Here is a 21914-nt window from a genome sequence, read left to right as displayed (position 1 = left end):
GTGTTTAGTGCACTTTACCTTTAAGCCCTACTAATTCTCCACCCCCAGGGAAAGGTGGGCTTTATGATTTCACATCTTTCCGGGAATGCATTAACTTGGGCAACGCCCTTAGTTAATTCGGGTGATGCCCTCCTGGATGACTATGATGGTTTCGTACGGGCGCTAAAGGCATGTTTGACCGCCCAGAACAGGTTTACAGTCCCAAGAACGCTTATTGAACTTCCAACAAGGATCCCAGGATATGCTTACCTATGTAACACGCTTTAAGCAACTGGCCAAGGAAGTAGACTGGTCCTCTGAGGCCTGTTTTACCCTCTTTCGAAGAGGGCTGAATGAAGAGATAAAAGACGAGCTAGCCAGGGTAGCTCACCCAGGTTCCTTCCAGGCTCTCATGGACCTCTCTTTACAAATAGACTTTCGTATCCAGGAAAGGAAGGCGGGAAAGAAGAAGACTAAAATGCCCTACCAAAAGACCTCTACAGAACATTCCTCTAGACCCGAGCCCGCTCCTTCCCCGACTACAGATCCAGAACCCATGCAACTAGGAGCCTTCCGCGGACCCATAACTCTGCAAGAAAGGATGCGACGGATTGACACTGGGCTGTGCATGTACTGTGCCTCTGATAAACATCTTGTGAGAAAATGTCCTTTAGCCCCTCCACGGTGTTCGGGAAATGCCAGCTCCCGATCCTAGATGGAGCACAGCTTCGGGAGAGAGATGTTTGCTCCACATCTATTCCATCCTTAAACTCTACTGGACAAAACAATCTTGTGATTCTGCAGGCCTTTCTATCGCCTTCCAAGAAAGAAGCTTATCCCATTCTGGCATTAGTGGATTGTGGGGCCATGGGTATATTCATAGATCATGATGGGTCACTACCCACCACATTCCATATGAAACACAAGACATCATGCAACCTGTAGAGGCTATCGATGGAAGACCTCTTTCCTCAGGACCCATAACCCTGCAAACTAAAGAGATCCTGCTTTCTATAAACCACCATCAAGAGAGGATAAAATTTGACATCATAAGATCTGCCCGTTATCCAATGGTACTGGGTATGCCCTGGTTACAGAAGCACAACCCCTACATCAACCGGGCGGCAGGATCCTTGTTTCTTGGTTCATAACACTGTATGTCCCACTGTCTATCCCTGGATTCCTCGTCAAGATCCTCTGAAGATACGCGAACAGACCAGCAAGGTCTATTCACGGTCTCAAATATCATCCAGGTTTCCAGGGCCTATCAGGATTACACTGATGTGTTCTCGACTGCCATAGTTCAGGCACTACCCCCTCACAGACCTGAAGACTGCACTATTGATACTGAACCCTCAGCAGGGATTCCCTTTGGAAGGATGTTCATTCTATCAGAACCAGAGAAAAGAGCCCTCCGAGAATACTTGGATACCAACCTGGAAAATGGCACTATATGACCATCCAAATCCCCGGCGGGAGCTTCGTTGTTTTTTGTTCCCAAGAAAGATACCAAGGAGCTTAGGCCTTGCCTTGATTATCGTAGTCTTAATCAATGCACCCTCAAGGTCCGCTACCCATTGCCCTTGATCTCGGATATCCTGGAAGCGGTGAGAGGAGCTGTAGTGTTCACGAAATTAGATCTCAGAGGTGCCTACCATCTGATCCGTATAAAGGAGGGCGATGAATGGAATACAGCCTTTAGAACACCCTTTGGTCATTTTGAATACTTGGTTATGCCCTTTGGACTCGCCAATGCCCCAGCAGTCTTCCAACGTTTTATGGACCGGGTGTTCTCCGATATGCTGTTCCTCTTCATCATAGTTTACCTGGACCATATACTGATATATTCCAAGGACCATCTGAAGCATGAAGAACATGTTAAAGCAGTCTTACATCGTCTACGTGAACATAAGCTCCTGGCTAAACCTGAGAAATGCCTTTTCCATGTGTCTACTGTTCACTATCTTGGATTTGTCTTTAGCCCAGAATGAATTGGAATGGACCGCTCGAAAGTAGACTCCATCCTATCCTGGCCTGTTCCATCTACTGTGAAACAGATTCAATCCTTCCTGGGGCTTGCCAACTTCTACCAAAAATTCATACATTCTTTTTCGGAGATAGTACAACCGATCATTACATTGATGAAGAAGGATATTCCCTTTCACTGGACAGCAATCCAAGATGAGGCGTTTCAACGACTGAAGTCAGAGTTTACACAAGCCCCCATCTTGGCTCAACCTGACATTGATCGACCCTTCCTAGTGGAAACGGATGCCTCTAACTACGCCATCGGGGTAGTCCTAAAACAGGAATTTGATGACAAATTAGAACACCTCATCGTCTATCTTTCGCGCACCCTGACTCCTAGCAAAACCCACTATTCTGTTCTGGAAAAGGAACTATTAGCCATCAGTCAAGCCTTCACAGATTGGTGTCATCTACTCCTGGGAGCGAAACATCCTGTTCAGGTCCGCACGGACCATCGGAATCTTGAAGTTTTGCAATCCCTGGAATGTAGGAACAGTCGTCAAGCCCGTTGGGCCTTCTTTGCCCAGTACCAGTTTCAAATCCATCATGTTCCTGGAACACAATATAATTGCTGACGCCTTATCCCGACGTCCCGACTATGAAATTCTTGAAGACCGATCCTTCCCAAAGATGTTTCCCCACACAATATTTGTTGCCCAAGCAATCAGTCTCCTGGAAGACATTTGGATTCAAACCCAGTCCTCTGGGATCTGGAAGGAGTTTACAGGGAAGAATCGATGGAATCTCACAACAAAGGACAGATATTTATTCAAGGATAATGGTCTAGTCATCCCTGCACAGAGACTGCAACAAAGGATCACAAGCCTATGTCACGACACCCTTCGTTCAGGACACCGTGGCATCACCAACACTCTCCGTTTAATACAAAGACAGTTTTGGTGGCCGAAAATGAAAGATGACGTCCAGCCATTACATCCAAACCTGTGCAGTCTGCACTCAAAATAAGCATGAAAACAAACAAGAAAACGGTGGGTCTCCTGCTCCAACCAGCGCTGCTAACAAGACCTTGGGAATTCATCGCTACAGACTTTATTGTGGAACTACCACCTTCCAGGGGATACACAACTATCATGGTTACCATTGATTTATTCACTCACATGGCTCATTTCACACCCTTATATAAGCTACCATCCTCCTCTGAACTCGCTGGAATCTTCCTGGAACACATTCCGACTCATGGACTACCCTCCAAGATCATATCTGACAGAGGACCTTGGTACATATCTCAGTTCAGGAAACACTTATGTCGTATACTAGGAATCCAACGTGCCCTCTCCTCAGGTTATCATCCACAGACCAATGGAGCTACTGAACGCGTGAACCAAACCCTGGAACAATATCTTCACTGTTTTGCCACCAAGGTCCAGGACAATTGGTCACTTCTAATACCCATGGCTGAATTCGCATATTATAATTCGGACCACTTGGCTGTCAAAACCAGCCCCTTTTTCGGTAGCCAAGGATTCCACCCTTCGGTTCTACCATCCATACTCCCACATCCTACCCCAGTTCCTACAGTTGACTCCTGGATTAAAACCCTCATCAACGTACACAGAGAAGCCAAATACTTCCTCGAAAAGGCCCAAACAAACACCAAGCATTATGCAGATTCCAAAAGAAGACCAGGGCCTTCATACGCAGTGGGTGATAAGGTCTGGCTATCCTCGAAACTACTGCCTCGACACTTACGACCAAATAAGTTGGCTCCCCGGTACTATGGCCCTTTTTCCATAAAGGAAATCATTAACCCAGTGGCCTTCCGACTCAAACTACCAGAATCCTGGGAGAGGATCCACCCAGTTTTTGACACTTCTCTGTTGAAACCATACATCCAGTCCTCCCTGACTGCTCCAAGATCTACTCCTGTGCTTGTCAATGATCAATTAGAATACAAAGTGTCCAGAATATGTGACTCCAGGTACAGACGTGGTCAGCTACAGTATCTGGTCGAGTGGAAAGGGTACCCTCCCAGTGAACGCACCTGGGAACCAGTCTCAAACATAAATGCCCCCAGACTACTCCGAAGGTACCACCTTATACACGCTGGTAAACCCGTGTCCCTTTTGGACTTTGTGGTCCCTGACCCATAGGAGACTGAACTCAGCAGTACTCCCAACATGGCCGCTGAACGTGAAACGCTGTTTACCAGTCTCTGCGTTGTACGCTCTGGGTTCTACAAAGCAGACACACCCCCGCGGCCCTGCGTGTCTCAACGCTACCAGTTGCAGTAGTCAGACGTGTGCTGCCGTAGTTCGAACAGCGATTTCCACTGATTCCTGGTTCTCGGTCACCTAATTTTCCTCCTCCTTCACCCTCCCCTTTTTTGTCCCCACCTTGCATTCCTGGATTGCCTTCGCACTCGCCTTCCGAGTGCGCTCCTCGCAATTTCCTGGACTTTTTTCCCCGGACATCTGAACTCTCCCTGGAGACGGGACACGAACCGCACGCTGGAACGCGAGGACCCACGCAGAGGGTTATACAAGACCCGAAGGGTGCGAAAGAAGACTTCATCGAAGAACTCGAACAAACACAGACAGGTGAGAAGGGGGAAACCTGTGAAACCTAACTTGCTGGGGTTGTGGGTGAGGGCTGGAAATGTTAGGTCTTAGTCAAGAACTGGGCCCCAAATGTTCTGGAAGTGGTGAAGAAGCCCTGCCTTAGCCGCTGTTACCTTCTCTGCGATAAGAATGTCCCATAGTTTGGCCCACCAGAGGCGCAGGAGTGGGCCTTCCTTGCATTTCCAGGAGCGGGCAATCGTTATTCTTCCTGCTAGGAGGCATTGGGACAACAGTTTAGCTTTGGCTCCCGATCTTGAGTAGATTCCGGGAACAGGGATGCCTAACCGGATAGGTTCAGGCTCTAGTGGAAGTGCTGTTTGAGCGATTCCTTCAATAGCAGCCAAACATTTCTCCCAGAATTGTTAGGCTTTTGGGCATGTCCACCACATATGGTGAAAGGACCCCGGGTGTCTGCATTGCCTCCAGCATGCTGGGTCAAGCGTTTGGTTCATGTGGTGGAGCCTCAAGGGGGAGTAGTACCATCACAGCAGGATTTTGTAGCGCACCCCTTATTAGTGACGCAGGCTGATGAGTGGGCCAGAGTCCATATATCCACCCAGGTCTGATCCTCTATAAGGTGGCATAGGTCTGCCTACCATTGTGCCATAAATTGCATTTTGGAGGCGAGAAAATCCCCCGGAAGCGTCTTTATAAAGTAGAGATCTTACCTCGGATCGGAAGATCCATGAGGGTTAGCTCCAGTGCTGGGGGGGGGGGGCTGCTGCCTGGCGGGTTTGCGGGTGGGAGCACCAATGGCAAATCTGGATGTAAGAGAACCTGTCTTTCTCTTGAAGCTGGAAGGATTCCTTGCATTGTTCGAAAGTGAGGTTTCTCCCCCACAAACAATTGTCCCAGCGACTCCAGGCCCCCTGCGATCCAGTTTTTAAAGTTCTGGGGGTTCATTCCAGGTGTGAAGGTTGGGTTAAGAAACACAGGCGACGAGGGGCTCAGTTCTCTGGGGATCCCCTTTTTCTTTAGGGATCTGTCCCAAATTTCTATGGTGTGCCTGGTAGCTAGCAATAGTCTCCCCCTTGTCTGTCACCTTGGGGGCTGGATATGTGGAAGAAAGCGCAGGTGGAGGGATAGGCAGGATTGTTCAAGCTCCACCCATCTAGGGCGACCAGAGGATACCTGCCACGCTTGAGTACATGCTAATTGTGCTGCCATCTGGTATCCCTGCAAGTCGGGTACCCCTAAACCACCTAGTCTTTCATTACGTAGAAGTGTTTTTTGGGGGATCCTGGGTTTTTCCCCCCTCCATATAAATCGTAGCATGTTCCTATGGAGGTCCCAAGGGGGCGGCGGTGGAATGGGAACTGGAAGTGATGAGCAGGCATATAGAAAACTGTGGAGGAGATTCATTTTACAGGCAGTGATGCAGCCCATTAATGAGATTTCCAGCGCTTCAGGTCGTCTTACAGTTCTTTAAAAAGAGGGGGAAAATGTACACATTAAATATCTTTTGGGTTTGTCGGGATTTGGATCCCCAGGTATGGGATTGCCTTAGCCTTCCACTGAATAGGGCATAGCAGGGTCAAGGCTTCCCTCTCCGCCGGGGTCAGGCCTATCCCCAGGGCCGTGGACTTGTTAAAGTTTATGGCGAAGCCAGTGACTCTTCCGTAATTATCTATGTCAGCAAGGGTGTGTTTCAGTGAGGTACAGGGCTCTGAAATGGTAAGCAAGATGTTGTCTGCGTATAGAGCAAGTTTGTGTTGTGAGGGGCCAACTTGGAGCCCATTGATGAGTTTGTTTATTCTGATTCTTTGGGTGAAAGGTTCCATGATCAGGGCAAACAGGAGCGGGGATAGCGGGCATACCTGCCTGGTCCCGCCGGTCAAGGGGATCAGGATGGAGAAGGTGCCGTTGATCCTCAGAAGTTTTTGGTGACAGTTTGCGGGGACCATTGTTCGGAATGCTGGCCCAAACCCAAAAGGCTTCTAGGGTGAGGTTCATAAAGGACCAATCCATCTTGTCAAATGCCTTGGTGACGTTGAGGGCCAAGAGTGCTAGGCCCTGAGAGTCTCGGATGGCCAGGTCTATCAGGTCCAGCGCTCTGCAGATGTTGTCGCCTGTGGCTCAATTTCTGATGAACCCGGTTTGATCGCAACCATTCGGGCAGAACAGCTCAAGGAGTGGATACCTCATTGATATAGGCGAGCACCTGCTGAGATGCCAAGAGGAGGTCGATTCTTGAAAACGTTCTGTGGACATAGGAATAAAAGGAGTAATCTGTCTCTGAGGGGTGCAGCACCCGCCACGAGTCTACCACCTCAAGGGTCCTGAATAGGCATAGCAATCCGAGGGCCAGAGTGACCTCTCCAGAGGAGGGTGGGTGCGATTTGTCCTTTGTGGGGTCTGGAACTCCATTAAAATCACCTCCCATTACTATTTGACACTCTGCAAAGGGCACCAGCGTGGCGCTTACAGTTTCATCGAATGCGACTTGTCCCATATTTGGGGGGTACACCGAAGCAAAGGTGTACAGTTGGCCAAACAGGAGGCCTTTCACTGCCACAAATCGACTCTCTGGGCAGAGTTTCATTTCCAGAATGTGGGTGTTTAACCCCTTCCTAAAGAGAACCGCTGCACCCCCTTTCTTGGTGCCGCCTGAGACGGTGAGTTGCTTCGGGACTTGTTGCGAGCACAGGCGCCCGAAGTCTGTGGGTAGTCTGTGTGTTTCCTGAAGTAGGCCCACCGCTGCATCTTCATCTTGGAGCTTTTGTAGGATTGATTTATGTTTGGGGGGGTGCGAGGGGAGTTTAACCCCCTGACATTAAGGGAGACAAACCTTAGGGTGCAGTGTTCCTGGGTGGGGGGCAAAGTTGCTGTTATGCTCCGGCGGGGGGAGTGGGTTGGATACGTGTCAGCCATGGCTTGAGAGAAGTTGAAGCTGTACACCATCCTGCTCTTGGGATTTTTGCCCATGCCTCCAACGGGGAGGCTGGGTATTAACCAACAGGGAGGCCAGCTTTATGGGACTTGCGCCCCCCCAGGCCACCTGGGCCAAGTAACTGTAGTCAGCCAACATGGCTCAAACTAAGATCAGATTGTGTGGTATTCCAAGGACTTGCGGGTGGATTGTACCTCGGAAATGGGCAGGAGCGGTGGGAGGGGGATGGGGGGCAAGGGGCGCTGCCATAAGCGTGGTGACGGTTTGTTTGTTTCTTTGTAGGTGGCGATCTGTCAAGGCGAAAGCGGTGCAGGTCTCGAGGAGGAATAGAGCTGCGCCAAATGGAATTGTAGGCGAGTAGGGGATATAGGGTCCATTGTTTAGGTTGTCAGCTTCCTGTCTCTTTGCCTGTATACCTTCCTTTCATATTAAGTTCTCTTCCTCCTGTCTCTTGGGACTTTTGTCCATGGAGTCTGCTTCTCTTTCGGAGGGGGCGTAGGGTATTTGCCTCCGGTGGTTTCAGGAGCCATAGGGGAGGAGGACCCGGGTGAAGTTGGGTGCATGATTTGTTCGGCGTCCTTAAGGTGGCTAATTCTCCTTAAAGTGCCTCTATAGGTGAATTTTAGCGCTGTCAGAAGAGCCAACTATAACAGACCGGCTGGCTTTGAAGAAAGAGCGGACCACCTTTTTTTGCAGCGTGAGCAGGGAGAAATTCTGATAAATTTGGAGGGGAGAGCCCTGGAAGGTCAGCTCATCCTGGGTACGACTGATTGATGAGATGGCCTCTTTCATAGTGAAGAAATCTACCCTGGTGATAACATCGGGAGGGGGGACCTGATTCCACTCTCCGGCGTGGGCGCAACCTATGGGTGCGATCTAACAAGAGTTGAGACTTGTACAGGTGTGGGAGCAAGGACTGGAAGAGGTCTCCCACATATTCCGTTAGGTTTTGATCTGGAATCGAGGCAGGAATACCCCAAATGTGTTGGTTATTGCATCAGGCTCGATTTTCCAAGTCTTCTTGTTTGAATTCTAAGATTTCACATTTGTCCTGCAAGGCTCTAATGGAATGTTGGATTTCGCTTAGGGTTGTGGTGTGATCTTGGGTTTGATCCTCAGCCTCCCCCAGTCTTTGCTCTGCTTCTGACACCCTCTGGTCAGTGTGCTCTAATTTTGTGGAAAGTTCATTCATTCAAGACCTGAACTCTGATTTAGTATCAGCCATAAAGGCCAGTAGGTCGCTTCTGGTTGAAAGGGTTACCTTGTCTTCTGTGGTCACCTGCGACGCAGAGTCGGGGGATCCTGTTTCTTTCCCTTGCCCGCCGATATCATTGTGGCTATGTCCATGTTCTTAGTAGATTTAGATTGCTTGGCCATGACGTCTTCACTCCTGAAGTGGGAGGTGTGGAAACTCCTCAAGAAGGTCGTGTAGATAAGTGGAAATATGTGCTGGTAGCTGCCTCAGGCAACACACCACTGTGGTCCGGGGGGTGGTGGAGTTGCACGTAAGGGGGAAGGCCCCCACGCCTACGAGGCGTTGATTAGGCTGGATAGCCCACCTGGGCCAGTTGGAAGGAAGGCGGGACTGTGCAGTTGGCCGGGGCGCCCCAGGCGGTGTTCAAGTGAAGAGGTGCAGCAAAGAGTCCATATTTAGCTAAGGCTGTAGGGCGGGTGGGTTAGGATGAGGCTGTTCGGTTTCCCAGAGGCCGTGGTATGTAGTGGTTGTGTTCAGCCTGGTGAGGGGTTCGGCCGTAGCAGGATGGTCCTGGTCAGATCAATAGCCCTGCAGTGTGTTACGTTGGGCCTCAGGGTATCCTGGCTGAAGTCCAGATTGTTGGTCACCAGGACACTTGTTGCAAGTGGTTGCGGGCAGCTGTGGTAAGATTAGTTCCCCTCAGGGCTTGCTGCCTTCAGTTGAATGCACGATCCGAGCCGGGGGGGGGTTGGGTGGGTTGCGCTGGTCCCCACCAAATATTAGGGGCAACTAGAGGGGTCTAACTGGTGGACCCGGAGTCCAGAAGCTGGCGAGTCTCTTGATGGTAGCGAGGAAGGGGGGTAGATCATGCAGGCCTCCCTACCTCCAATAGTGCAGGCCTGCCAGGTCCCAGTGATGCTCGTGCTGTCATCCGCTACAGAGCCCGGGGGGAAGGAAACAGTTCAGGCGGGCCCAGCAGGGAGTGGATGTAATCCTTAGAAGAGGGCTGCTAGAGGGGACAGCATCCACCGCTGGCAAGGTGATTGTTAAAGCCAGAGCGTGCCTTCTTCTCCACCTTCCAGGGGTCCTCCCAGGGCCTCCAGGTCTGAGGCTGACGGCTGGCTTTGGCAGCGCAGCGCGGCCCGGGGAGTGCTGCAGCAGGCTTCCTTCTGGGATCGTAGGTCCCGCCTGCCGTTTGAGGTATCCATCGGGGAGGTCGCAGGGGGAGCCGCAGGCTAGGCCAAACCGCTCCCACCCCCCCCCCCCGATCTCACAGTCCCTTGAGAGCGCCTCGGTGGAGGAGACATGGGTGCAGGTCGGCGGGTCACCGCAAGGAGCCCCCTATGCCCCCCTCCTTCAGAGCTTGTCAAAGTGGCGCCCTGAAGCCGTGTAGTGATGAGGCTTCCGGGGGACGAGGGGGGCCAAGTCCAGGAAGCTGCACTGCCACCCGTAGGGGCCACAGGCTCTCTCACTCCACTCCTCCCCGGCACAGGCTAGCAGGTCATGCGGCTACGCCCGCCATCTTGAATAATATGGCGGGGGAGGACGCGGGGCAATTAGGGCTCAATCTCGTCTTCCCTGGGGACTACGGCCCCCTCAGCTGCATCGGTCGAGGCCCCGTGTCCTCGCACGTCGCCAACAGTGTTTAGCTCATCCAAATGATCATTGGAACCGTATTAGGGTGTAGAGTGCAGCGGGCATCCCACGGAGGCCATCAAGGGAGTGACCGTACCATCGGCACTCTAGGCCACGCCCCCGCCATTAACTTAACGTGCTTGCACACACTTTAGCTGATATATATGAGAATATTGAATGCTTCTATTCTGATTTATTGAATAGAACTTTCTGATTGGCTTTTTAGATTATATCTCCTGATTATGAGGCCTATATTTTAAAAAACAATTTACTCTGTCATACATTTAATACGTTTTTAGAACATCTCGTATTTTCCTTCTTAAGTGAGCACTTGTGTTAGGCTATAGCTGACTTGTTTTCACTGTTTCCTGCCTCTGCCGACTCACTGCTGTGGACTAATTGAAGTTCTTTGAACTTCATAGTCCATCAACACCTGCGCGCCCTCTATGACGCACGCTACATGCGACACAGGCCATAAATGTTTAGGCCTGTTTGCGGCCTGAGTGCGGCAGTCGGCAAGCCACGCTGCTGCCTTTCCTTCCGTGACACGAAATAAAGGTATTTGGTTACTCCCGTGTTGGTTGGGATCATTACATAGACCAAGAGGTGAACATGACTAGGATCCACTACAAAGAGAATTACTTGCGGAGCATGAATAATGATAAGGGCCCTTCGAATATCGACTAAAATTTGTGGACTAGGAATTGAGTTAAAGAAAGCTGTGAGTAGGCCCCCTGAGGCACACACTGGTAAATAACTACAAAAGTGGCACTGCTAAAATACCAGGTCAGCAGTAGCCCATGCCACAGAGATAAATGTATTGAGTTCTATAAATTGGACATTTTATTCTTAACGGAAACATTGTTTACAGACTCCTCACATGTTATATTTCACCACCTAATTCCCGAGGGCTATCTGATCTAAAATATCAATAGACAAGGTAAGATGGGAGGGGAATTACAGTAATTTATTGATCTCATCTAAAAAGTGCTAATTTCAAATCCATTCAGTGGGATAATCTTTCTGAAATCGGTATAATGATGCTTACCATTATCCCAAAATACTCTGTAAAGATTTTGTTGGTCTATAGGGCCCTGGGGCCGGCGGCAACATTTTTAGAGGGTTTTATTGTGCTTGGGTGACCCGAATATTTGCTTAGAGGACCACACCAAGCCAGACTCTAAACAACTGTTGAAAACATTAAATCACCATGAGTAACCTGCATGCAGTCCTGGCTAGAGGGAGGGCAATTGACAAGATTGATACAGTACCTATGTTGTGGACAGACCATTATCTCAGGCTTTTCTCTAGTAAGATAGCTAAATAGGAAGCATGTACATCTGTACCTAACAGCATTAAACTAGCTTGCAAAAAAAAGGAGCTGGACAGCATACCTGGTAATGAGATAGGGGAGGCATTGAGCCTCTGTGTCTCATCTCAAGGATGCAAAATATTTTTGAACAGGGCGCCCAAATACTAAATACTATATGTACTAAATACGCCCCCCTCAGAACAAGTATCCTTACGAGACCCTCCAAGGTCTGGCATACTTCACAGCTCTCAGAGCTTAAAACAGAAAATAAACATCATGAGAATAGATGGTACTCCTCTAAGCTGCCTGAACATGCCTTGTCAGCAAAAATTGCTCTGACTAATTACAAAAAGGCTATTTTGAGAGCAAAATCTATTTTTTTAGCTGGACAAATTACAACTGCTGTGAATCATTTCGAGTATTTGCAAATTGTGTTAATCCCAATATGATTACCCCAGTGAAGGACTCCTCTGTAGACCATGTACATGGGCCGATTCTTCAGGGATAAAATCTTTAATATCCAGGATAGCATCAGGTCCCAAAGGGAGTTAGATTGTATGAGCCCCTTGAATGTTATAAATGAGACCACTGTTGTAATGGAAGACGTAACTGTTGGGTTTGTTCCATTCACTTTTATGCAGGTATCAGGGGAGGATATTTTCAGCCTCTGTTGAAACTTAAACCCACAATTTACTTTTTCAATTCCTGCACTTGTAGCTAAGCAGATATCGTCAGCGTTAACTACTTTTATGACGAAGTTCGTTAACGCATCATTGAAGCAGGGGGTGGTTCTAGACCTCCTGAAACTTTCAGTCATCTCTCCGATGCTAAAGAAGGTTAGTCTTGACCCTGAGGACCATCAGAACTATCGCCCTATTGCCGGCCTTGCGTGGCCGGGAAATATTCTGGAAAAGGTGGCTACAAGCAAGTTTCAGAATTACATAGAGGACAAGGGTCTTCTTCATCCTCTACAATCTGGTTTTCACCCCAAATGTGGGACGGAAACTACATTGGTGGCAGTATGGGACGAGTTGTTGCAGGCAGGGGATGTAGGCAAACTTTCCCTGCTTGTGATGCTCAACCTATCCGCTGCATTTGATACGGTGGACCATGGCACCCTGTTAGACCGCCTACAAAATATAGGGAACGTGGACAGTTGTGCCCTGGATTGATTTGCCTAATTTCTGGCAGGGCGAAAACAATGTGTACAGGTAGGCAGTTTCAGATCTGAAATCCTCTTGCAATGTTGTGGTGTACCACAGGGCTCTGCACTCTGTACCCTTTTATTTAACATCTATCTTCGTCCATATTGGAGAGACACCACCTCAGGATCCACTCATACGCTGATGGTACACAGCTTTATATCAAACTTGATGATGTGGATAATGCCCTTGTTAAAGTAGGCAGATGCTTGGAAAAAAATAGTGGTTTGGCTGTCACAAAACTGGTTAGAGCTCAATCCCAAGAAAACAGAGGTCAACCTTTTCGGACCAAAACATCTTTTGGAGGGGAATATTAGCCCACCTACACCTCTGTTTCTGGGGTCTAGACTCAAATATACCTCCATGGTGAAAACCCTGGGATGCATATGGCAGAGTGACCTGGACTGTGACGGCCAAGTTTCAGCCAAAGTGCAATCAGTCTTTTATAATATTCGGCTGCTGCGGCAAGCACTCCACTATGTACCCAAGACTGATCGTGCTGTGGTTGTGGGAGCCTTAGTCAATTCAATATTAGACTATTGCAGGAGTCCCGGCCAAATTGATCCACTGCCTAAAAAAAAGGCACAAAATGCAGGAGCTAGATTTGTGTTTGGTGCACCTAAACATACCTCAACCTCAGTCCTCCGCCGCTCCCTTCACTGGTTAGAGGTGGAGGACCGTATAAAATTCAAGATTGATTGTTTGGTGTTTAAATGTATTAATGGTTTGGCACCAAGCTATCTTAGGGACAAATTGAACTTGTATCATCCTGCCGGGTTCTAAAGTCAAAATATAAATGTCTGCTTACCAACCCAAGAACAAAATGTGTTTCAAGGGGAGATTGTAGATTGTTAGTTGCTGGGCCTAGATTGTGGAACAGCCTTCCTCTTAATCTAAGGAACGCCAAGTTCCTCCTGGCTTTTTGAGCAGGTCTAAAGACCTACCTTTTCAAATAAATGGTTATTTTCCCTATGATCCCAATGATAACACGGTCATGTGACTGAGTCCAATATTCAGTTTTCTCTTAATCTACACCAGGATTCAATTCAGTTCGTTGTGCGCGCGTTTATAAATGACTCGTCAAATCAGTTGGAGGTAGTGTGGTCCCAGGCCCCAGAAAGCCCTGCGGACAATGCAGAGTATCTTAAACGTGATCCTTGCTGCCACTGGGAGCCAGTGAAGAGATTTCAGAGCTGGAGAGATACGATCCCTGGGCCTGAGGCCAAGGCTTGCAGTTCTGTTCTGAAAAGTTGTAGAGGCCGGAGAGTAGAGGCAGGAAGATTCAGAAAGAGGCTGTTGCAGTAGTCCTTCTAGAGAGGACCAGAGCTCCGGAGACAGTGAGCTTCTGGGGGAAAGAGAGTAAAGGAAGAATACCTCTGAGGAGGTGCAGCTGATAGTTTGACTTCTTAGAAACGTCAGAGATGTGAGGAGAGAAGGAGGGGGTGGAGTCGAAGATGACCCCATGGTTCGTAGCCTCACAGGTAGGAGCAAGAAGAGGGCCCAGAGTGGGCGGCCAGAGAGAGAGGAAAGGAGGGAGCTGGTGTTCCGATGAGGAGGATCTTCATCTTACTGGCATTAAGGCAGAGAACATTGTACTGTTATAAAGTTCATTGTTAATGTAGCTGACTAAATGTATTATACTAACATTTCTGTATATAATATTGTGTAACATCCAATTAAAACCCCAGCGGTTCCGGTGCTTAGGGAGCCCATTTCTGTGACAGTGATAATATGCCAGTTCTGTCCATTTCTGCACAGATGTCTGAAAATAAACTGACTGGTATCCTATTGGATTTGGTAATGAGCTGCCAGTTTCTATTAATGCAAGGGTTTCTGATGCACTCGGGGCCAAAAAGGCACTAAAGCAAAAGTGTTCTAATTTAGACTGGCAGAAGCTGCAGATAGTATGTGAAACACTTGTGTACGAGCGCGATAGAAATCAAATATCAATTCAATTCAATTGCAGCCAGCATCAACATGGTGATAACTGCAGGCATAGTCAAGAGAAGTCATCTGTTCATAGATGCTCTGCACTTTAATGTGGTCAATTACACCAGAAAACACCAATAGTGGCTCCAGGATGCAGTGCAAAGATAAGAACAGGGTAACTACAAGGGAGCAGACAAACTATTAGACACCACGTGAAGAGGATACCATTATTATATGAACTAGCCAGCTTTGGGCACCTACCTCTACCGTGGCATCACAGGAGTGTACAAGGAACACGTTACTTACCTGTAACTGTTGTTCTCCAGCATGGGTCTGGCATGGATTCACATGCTCATGAATATTCCCCGTCAGGCTGGGAATCCTCGGTAAAGAAAACATCAGTTTCAGTTTAGTTTCTGAACTGTCTTTCTCCTAATAACAAATCACTGGTCTCTGGGTCACACTGCCCCCAGCCAATGACTGCCCTCAACCTAAGCCCCTTCTCTGGCAGCCATCTTCGGATTTGGTAACACGTAAAGTGGCAGTAGGACCAAGTGAAGAGCCACAGAGGGGTAGGAGGGAGGGTTTGCATGTGAATCCATGCCAGACCCATGCTGGAGAACAACAGTTACAGGTAAGTAACTTGTTCCTTCTCCAGCATGGGGTCTGGCATGGATTCACATGCTCATGAATATAAGAATACATAGCAGTACACACATGCACAACCACGGGAGGTGGCAAGGCTCAACATTAAGCATTTCATCAACTCAACATTAAGCATCTCTTACCTCCTCACCAGACCCACCTTCAGGCGAACAGGTTGCGCAGCTCTGCGTGGCCGATCTGGACTCCTCCCTGGAATCCCGGTCGATGCAGTAGAATCTCCTGAAGGTGTGCGTCGACCTCCACGTAGCTGCCCTGCAGATGTCCAGCAGGGGCACACCAGATAGGAACGCCATGGTAGCAGCGATCGCTCTGGTCGAGTGGGCTCTCGGACGGCCGGGCAACGGTCGGTTTGCCAACCGATCACTGTACATGATGCAGCCGGAGAGCCATCTGGAAATGGAAGCCTTCGTGAGGGCCTTCCCCTAGTTCACAGGTCCAAAGTTCACAAACAGCTGTGATGTCTTCCGAAAACTCTTCGTGCGGTCCACGTAGAACTTCAGCGCTCTAGCTACATCCAGTGAGTGCAAAGTCCTCTCGACTGGCGACGGGAAGAAAACAGGTAACACCAAGGGCTCGTTGAGATGGAAGTCCGACGGCACCTTGGGCATGAAGGAGGGGTGCGTCCTCAGAACCACCCTCGAATCGTGGAAAGTCAGGTATGGAGGCTTGCAGGAGAGGGCTTGGATCTCTCCCACTCATCGTGCGGCGGTGATGGCCACAAGAAATGCTGTGTTCCATGACAGGAACCTCAACGTTGCCGAATGCAGAGGCTCGAATGGCGGGCCCATGAGCCTGGTCAGCATCACGTTGAGCTTCCACGCCGGGGCCGGAGCCTTCACCGGCAGAAAAGATCAGAACAGTCCCTTCATGAACTCCTTCACCAGGTGATAGGACCGCAGGGATGAGCGTCCCGGAGTTCTGGTGTAGCGGGAGATAGCCACCAGATGGATCTTGATGGAGGCATGGGCCAGCCCCGCCTTGGCCAGCGATAGCAAGTACGGCAGCACTTGAGGGGCAGTAATCCACAGAGGGTTAATCTTCTGTGCTCGGCACCAGACAGAAAACCTCTTCCATTTGTGTCTGTAGCACTTGAGAGTTGGACGCCCTGGACTTTGCAATCCCTCCTTGCAGTCGGCCGGGATATCGTACCCTCCAAACTCTAGTGCTGTAGGAGCCAGGCCTGCAAGTTCAGCGACCCCGGGTCGTGGTGGAGGATGGCACCTCCTTCTCTGGAGAGGAGATCCGTGTCAGTCTGCAGTTTGACTGGGGGGGACGCTGACATGTCCAGAAGGTCCGGGAACCAGATCGGTCTCAGCCACGCCTTTGCGACGAGGATCATCCTGCACCGGGACCGTCTGAGTTGGTTGATGAGTCGCAGTGCAACGGCAACAGTGGGAACGCAGAGAGGAACAGGCCGTCCTAGGGGAATGAGAAGGCATCACCCATGCTCCCCGGCTGGGGAAACGTGCTGGCAAACCTCCGGCACTTGCCGTTTGGCACCGTCGCGAATAAGTCGATCTGGGGATTGCCCCATCGTTGGAATAGCATATGCACTTGATCCTATCGCAGCTCCCACTGGTGGCACAAGCGCAGCGAGTCAGCGATGGTGTTCTTTATTCCTGCCAGGTGGAAGGGTACCAGAAACATCCCTTGAGCGACGGCCCACTGCCACAGACCCTGGGCCTCCTTGGATAGGGCTGGGGATCTGGTGCCTCCCTGCTTCCGGATGTAGAACATCATGGTGGTGTTGTCCGTGAAGATCTTCACCACCTTGCCCTTGAGGGATGGGAGGAACGACCTGACGGCCCAGAACACGGCTCGGAGCTCCAGGACGTTGATGTGTAGTGACCTCTCCTCCGGGAGCCAAAGGCCTCTTGCATGGAGATCTCTGGTATGCGCTCCCCATCCCTCCAGGGAGGCATCCGTCGTCACTGTCTCCTCATGTGCCGGGGTCTGGAAGTCCATACCCGCCGCGAGATGTGCGCAGGTGCCCCACCTCCGGATTGCTTGGCGGAGGGTCTCGTTGAGCGAGATCCTGTCTTCGAAGCTGCCCACCACTTGCATCCAACGGGCGTCGAGGAACTCTTGCAGTGGACGCATCCGCAGCCTGCACAGGCATACGAGGTAGATACACGAGGACATAATGCAGAGAAGGGACTTGATGGACCTCACCCTGGCCACGGGCCACGTCCATGGTCGACAGCCGCTGCACCTTGCCCAGGATGACATTCGTCCTTTCCTCTGACGGCGAGGCCAACCATGCCACTGTGTCGAGCCTGGCTCCCAGGAACAGTGCGACTTGCGACGCGACGGGAAATTGATGGAGAATCCCAGATCTGTGAGCAGCTGTACGGTCTTTGCTGTGTGCTCGATGGCGAGTTCTCTTGTCCTTGCTCGGATGAGCCAATCGTCCAGGTAGGGGTAGACGTGGAACCCCTGCAGGCGCAGCCGCGTTGCCACTGGTGCTAGGCACTTGGTGACTACCCTGGGCGCCGACTTCAATCCGAAGGAAAGGGCCTTGAACTAGTAGTGCCGTCCTTGGACTACGAATCTGAGAAACTTTTGATGTCCTTTTAGAATGGGGATATGGAAGTAGGCATCCTCCAAGTCCAGTGACGATAGGAAGCTGCCCTCCTCCAGCTGGCCCAGCACATGCTGGAGAGTGACCATCCGGAACTTCTGGGACTTGATGTACTTGTTTAAACGAAGGTCCAGGATGGGTCACCAGCCGCCGGTCTTCTTTCGTACGAGGAAGTATCGAGAGTAAACTCTGGAGCCCCAGGGCCTCTTTGGGACAAGCTCGATGGCCCCTTTCTTCAGCATCGCCCTTACTTCCAGCAGCAGTTTAGGGACGTGGTTTTCCTTCCTGGCCACGGGAGGAATGCGGGGGCACTTCTTTAGAAACTCGAGAGTGTGCCACATGCTGATGAACTTCGCCAGCCGACCTCCCACCGGGGTGCTCAGGTGGGGTCCGACGCTGCGGCCGGTTCAGTCCTGCTTGGCAGCGGCCTTGCCGCCTTGGCCTCCTCGACGACGAGATCCTCTTCAATTGCTGCATCCTCTGTGGGCCTCCTGCGACGAGGAGCGGGCCACCTGGCAGTACGTCGAGGAGCCGCCGCCGAATCCTTTGGAGGCAACTTGCTTGCTTCCGGAGTTCCGTAAGGCGGCCGTCGCTGCTGTAAATCTCCCAAGGCCCGTGCCGTCTCTGTGTCGGCCTTGATGGCCTGCATTGACTCATCCACTGTCTTGCCAAGCAGGTTTTTTCCGTCGAAAGGCATGTCCAAAACTCTGGTCTGCACATCCTGGCAGAAATTGGTTGCCTTGAGTCAACCACGCCGGCGAAGGCAAACACCGTTGCCCATCTGGCGGAAGCCGGTTTCAGCAATGTCCGTGGCCACCGTTATGGCGTGGTCCGACGCCACCTCTGCTTCCTGCAGGATCTCCAGGGCCTCAGCCCTCTTGTCGTCCGGGAGGAAGTCCAGCAGAGGAGCGATCTTAAACCACAGCTCCCTGTCGTAGCGGGCCAGAATTGTGAAGGCATTGGCCGCTTTAATAGTCGTCGCTGCCGACGAGAGGACCAGTCGTCCCATGGCGTCCAATTTCTTCCCTTTGCCGTCTGGCGGTGAGGTCGAAGTTGAAGCCATCGCCCCTGCCACTTTCTTCTTGGCCGCCGCTGAGATGACCGAATCCGGGGTCAGCTGCGCCGTAAGGCACATGGGGGCGGAATCCGGGACCCGGTACTTCTTCTCGTACCGGTCTCTCTTGGCAGGGGTCGTGGACGGGTTCTTCAGGAGCTCCAGCCCCTCGTCCCAGATGTCATCAAGTAACGGGACCGAGAGGACCGTCTTCCTCTTGGCCTCACGCCGTTGATAGAGGAAACCTTCCTTCTTCTGTTCTACAGGGCAGAGCTGGAAGAGCTCAGATGCCCTGGCGATCATGCCGTGGAAAGAGCCAATTTCGTCAGGCGGAGAGGCCCAAGGAGGTGGTGATGGAAGGCCCATCCCGTCGTTACCACCGTCGTCATCCGTCTCCGTCATGGCCGTCTCTGTCCCTATGTCAACCCTCTGGGACGGAGAAGAAGGCTGTGAGGGCCGTGCCGGCTGGAAGGGCGTGGGGGATGAGTTCTTCTCCGCTTGCTTGGAGGGCTTCCAAACGCTCCAGGCTCCGCTGGGTCATCCGTTGGGGGTAAGGGCAACCTCGTCCTTATCTCCGTACACAAGGCCTCGATCGCCATCAGGATTGCTCCTGAGTTGTCCTGTGGCCAGGTACCGGTTGTGACGGTTGGGGAGTGGAATCCTCTGCCTCCACGGGAACCTCGTTGGCGCCTCCGTCGCTTTCTTTGTCCGCCTCGTCGGGATCTCTCCCATGGGACCGGACTTCCTCGAACCTCTTGTCCAGGATCTTTACGACTGCAGCCAGCTCCTCTTCAAAGGCTGTATCCATGTCTGTGATGGCCACCGCTCCCACCCCCTCTTTTTTCACCGGGGTTCTCACGGGAGTCTTATCGATGGGTTGAAGAGAGGATTCCCTCTGCGGTGGCAGGGAAACTCTGGGCCCCGAGGTAGTCTCCACTGTGGTAGCCTCCACAGGCTTTGCCAGGGCGGCCACAACTCCCTCGATAGAGGCCTTAGCCGGGTGAAGCAAGGCCTTCACGACCTTAGACGCGCCTGAGGCCTTCACCTTGGGGGGGGGGGTTGCCGACTCGCTCCTCCTCGGCTGCCTCCGTCGGGATCGATCGGGACTTATCCCTAAGTTTACTCGGGTTCTCCGACTTTCTTTTCCCCGAGCCAGAGCGTTGGCTCGTGGCTGATGGCGACGGTGAAAGTGCACCCTGCCTGGCAGCTAAGGAGCCCGACCGTTCGGCACTCCCTGTGCCCGCGGACTCGCAATGCTTTGCCTTTTGTTGGACCCCTGTTGCCGGGACGCCCTCAAAGGTCTTAGAAGACCGCTCTGACCTCTTCTTCTCACCTGCTGCTGGGCTCTTACCCTCCAGCCAGTTGGTGAGGCGGATACGCCTTATCCTTCATGGTCTGCTCCGACATGTTCTGGCAAAACGCACAGTCCTTCTCCACATGCGTTTTGTCTTCGTGAAGGCAGTAGAGGCTGTTAAGGAGAATTCTTATTTTATGGCTAATTTCCCTCACCTAGTGAGTCCCCCAGCAGCTCTGCTGGATTCCTGGAGTTATTTTTTTCACTTGGTAAGAGTGTGCCTCTTTTTCCCACTCCTACCTGTGTTTTTGCCATGTGTATTTCATCGGCTTTTGTGATTGAGGACTCTGGAGTACGCCACTTCAGTAGCCCCCTTCTTTTGTGTGTTACACAGTACCTTCAGTGCAGTGACACAGGGTTGTCTTTTAGACTTCCCACCGACTCCATTTCTGAGGCTGACTACTGTACCCCAGAAAAGGGTAAAGTTGCCATTAACTTTACTTTTGGCCTCATCACGACATTGGCGGTAATCCTTAAAATCTGTGGTAACGCTATTAGTGCTATTTAAGGGTCAGTCGGATCATGAGTCCAAATGCCGCCGGCGCCATTACAGCCCGCACAAGTACAGCCAGCTGTACAAGCGCCGGCCATAACAGCGCCAGGAACCAGTCGCGTTAAAACATCAGCAATCACGAGTCCGGCATTGGCGCTATTAGCGCCGTAAAAGCGGCAGACAATCCGCCGAAAATACCTCCAGCTCACAGGCCACAGCAATAAGTACCCAGGTGGAACCACAGCAAATCAGAGGCCTACAAAGGACCCACCCATGCACAACACCATTACACCAGCATGAGCAGGGAGGAGACAGCAATAAGGACCCAGGTGGAACCACTGCAAATCAGAGGCCTACAAAGGACCCATGCACAACACACCCTCCCCAACACCATGCTGCCATTTGGAGCTGGGAGCCTTGATGTTGACTTCTAGCTGCTGGTTCTGGAGCTACAGAGGCCAACCAACCAGGCCAGGGCCCTGGGTGTGCAGGGGTCAGTGGCGATGAGGAAAAGGAGTTGGAGAGCAGCACCAGCAAGGCAGCCAGCCATCCCCAGGGTCAGGCCAACACCCTGGGCCCTGACTGATGGTCAGTTGGTGACAGATTATCGCCTGGACAGGGCGACCATCAGCCAGTAGCTGGACACAATCCAGGGTGACATTGGCAGCCGCATAGCCATCAGCATGGCAGTACCTCCCCTAGTGAAGCTCGTGTCTGTGCTTCAATTTCTTGGGACTGGCAGCTACCAACATACCGTTGCCATGATGCATGGAATGTGCCAGTCCACATTGAGTGCCATGCTGGGACAGGTGCTTGATGCACTGTTGAATCATGTGAACGAACACATTGCATTGCCAGCCACACAGGCACAGCTGCACCAGCTGAAGTGTCAATACTATGCCATTGCCCAAGTCACGAATGTAATAGCAGCCCTGGACTGCACACATGTGGCACTCGTACCACCCCAGGCACATGAGGCTGCCTACAGAAACCAGAAACAGTACCATTCCCTCAACG

This window comes from Ambystoma mexicanum, chromosome 9 (genome assembly GCF_040938575.1).
Source record: "Ambystoma mexicanum isolate Mex_15411 chromosome 9, UKY_AmexF1_1, whole genome shotgun sequence".
NCBI classification, from domain to species: domain Eukaryota; kingdom Metazoa; phylum Chordata; class Amphibia; order Caudata; family Ambystomatidae; genus Ambystoma; species Ambystoma mexicanum.
Note: the sequence above shows the minus strand (reverse complement) of the source record.